The 2,629-nt window shown below is 47.8% G+C and overlaps 1 non-coding gene across 1 annotated transcript; it reads left to right on the plus strand.

Moving 5' to 3' along the window:
* The first annotated feature begins 2,279 nt into the window (after positions 1-2,279).
* On the plus strand, positions 2,280-2,408 carry LOC114691895. Its single transcript, XR_003734296.1, has one exon. It is a non-coding gene; the product is annotated as a small nucleolar RNA SNORA76 (small nucleolar RNA).
* Positions 2,409-2,629: the final 221 nt, after the last annotated feature.

A 2,629-nucleotide genomic window follows, 5' to 3' on the forward strand; every position in this document is an offset into this window, starting at 1 on the left:
CACTTAACTCAGTCCATTTCTGTTAATCTATATGTTGTCACGTGTTCTGTGGCTTTACCTGCTGCCTTTACATGATGCTCCCTGGATGGCAGGCTGGCATCTCCTCCTCTCCGCCTTCCTGTTCTCTCAATTCTCCTCTCTGCTAGTCCCGCCCATACTTCCTGCCTGGCTACTGGCCAATCAGTGTTTTATGTATCAATCAATTATGCACTGGGTAATCAAGCATTACCCAGTCTGGGCTTACTGGCTTGGGCATTGGTGGCCGGCTTCTGTCTTCATAGGCCTCCTTTGTAACAGCATCCACAGAGGTGGTTTTCTTTTTCCTAGTTAATCATCAGTATGAAAACTTGTCCCTCTTCTCCATTTGTTTATCTCTTTCCTCATCTTTTTAGATTATTCTTTCATTATGTTTTGTGATTGGTTACTACCTTGTTGTCAGTCTAGCCAATGGGAGACCTCCATGCTGATTCCTGTGGCTCCTCCACCTGTTCCCATAATTTTGCTTGCATTCTTTCTGACATAGAAAGTCATTGTAGGCTCACTTGGAGTTTCATTTTTTTATATACCTGGGATCAGCTTACTCTAGGGACATCTGCTTCTTACTGGAACACTGGGATCCAGGTGTTTGGTGTACACATCCCTCAGGGGATGCCATCACATATAGGCTTTCTTAGTTGCCAGAGCATACATTAATATGCACATATGTGCACACACTCAACTATTTCTATTTGTGTATATAATATATATGCACATACTCTCACATTTGCCTCTAATTTCAGTCCAATATCTCAATATTCTTCTCAGCTTTTTCTTATCCACAACTTGAATCCTTTTCTGGCAGCAAGATCCTATTTCACCCAATATATGATTTCTCATTTGTTTGATGTGAACAAGTTCCTTGATACACCAATCACTTCCTTGTCCCAAAGGCTACCAACTCCATGAGCTGTGTCCTTGGCAAATGCATGGTTTGGATCTTCAATAAATTTTTTCATTTATTATTTTATTGTTATTATTGTGTGTGTTTGTGTGGGTGTATGGTGGGGGTTCAGAAGACGAGTCTGGGGGGTTCTATTCTCTCCCCCCACTTTTTTGTGGGTTCTGGGGATTGAACTCAGATTACAAGGTTACAGGACAAGCACCCTTACCCACTGAACCATCACTGGTCCAGTTGTCTTAATCTTAAATCCCCTCAAGAGAGACCCCGAGGTTTGCAAAGGTCAAATGACTCACTGCCATGTGCTCAGATGAGACGGGTCCTTACCATACTAACCATCAGCACAGCCAGTTTCTATCTGGAACTTAACTGTGTACTGAGATCCCCACCAAGTACTTCATATGAACAATTCTTTAAGTCATCAGGTTGTAAGGACAAAAGACAAAAACAGCTAAAGTTTTGTGTCATTTCCATGACAACAGACTTCCTTTCCTTCCCCATCCGTGACTCTCGGGCACTGGAGAGTCTATTTGATTTCAGCGGTTCTAATTGAAAAATGACTCCCCCTAAGAGTGTGGCTCTGCATTATGTATCTCACGGCTGTGGCAACCTGACAGAAGAAGCTGACAGGGAGGAAGGGTTTATCTGGGCTCACAGCATCATCGGGATCCAGCCGGGAAGCCCGCGATAGGAGAGGTCCTTACAAGTGCGAGCAGGTAGCAGAGCGCCTCTCTCTTCCGACAGTGACTCCGAGGCAGAGAAAACCAGATGAACCTGAAGGTGGGAACAGCTTCCAGGGCCCATTCCGCTGATCTACGTCTGTCAGCTAGTTCCACATCTCAGTGATCTCACAGCCTCCTGAGACAGTGACACCAGCTAGGGACCAAGGGACCAAACATCCCAGCTTATGGGGAAAGAGGACTTCTCCTATTCAAACCAAAACAAAACCCCGTAACCACTGCCTGAGAAGCCTTATTAGGCAGTCTTTGGCAGGGCCGAAGATGTAGCTCAGCTGGGAGAGTGCTTGCCCTGCAAGCATGGATGCCCGACTTCGGAAGCTCAGCACTCCCATAAAGATCCCGGCTAGGCAGGGCAAGTTTTTCTCTCCAGTGCCAGGGAAGTGTTTGTAGGAGAAGCCTTGGGGCTTGCGAGCCAGGCGAGTTCAGTCAGAAGCGCTCGTCTCAAAAACAAGGTGGAGAGTGATAGATGAACACTCCTGATGTGTACTTCTAGACGCCACAGCACCTACACGCATGTGCCCTCGTGCACACGTGTGCACACACAGACATGCATGCACTTACAAAGACTCGTGGATACACACAGTGTAAAATCTTTGGGGGATGCGCTGCCTTTGAGCTCCCATTGTGCCTGCCCGGTGGCGCTGAGGGTTGAGGGTTAGCTTCACAGTGTGCTCAAGCTTACCTAGGGCGGCCTGGCTATCGTGGGCGGTCCTTTTAAAAGAGCCTGACGTTGTGGGGTGAGCGGCAGGCAGTTTTCAGCCCAGACACCAAAGCCTTGAAGTGGCCGAGGCCTGGGGAACCACGGACTCAGTTGTGCAGCGAGTGCCCCCACGTGCATGCTTTGTTATCCTTGCTCAAGGTGCCCACCATCCTTTGCTGTGTGGTCCCTGAGAAGCACGGGCTTGAAGTGGACTGGCAGAGAGGGAGGACTTGGGATTAGGTCTGTAGTGAC

Source organism: Peromyscus leucopus, chromosome 10, assembly GCF_004664715.2.
Source record: "Peromyscus leucopus breed LL Stock chromosome 10, UCI_PerLeu_2.1, whole genome shotgun sequence".
NCBI classification, from domain to species: Eukaryota; Metazoa; Chordata; class Mammalia; order Rodentia; family Cricetidae; genus Peromyscus; species Peromyscus leucopus.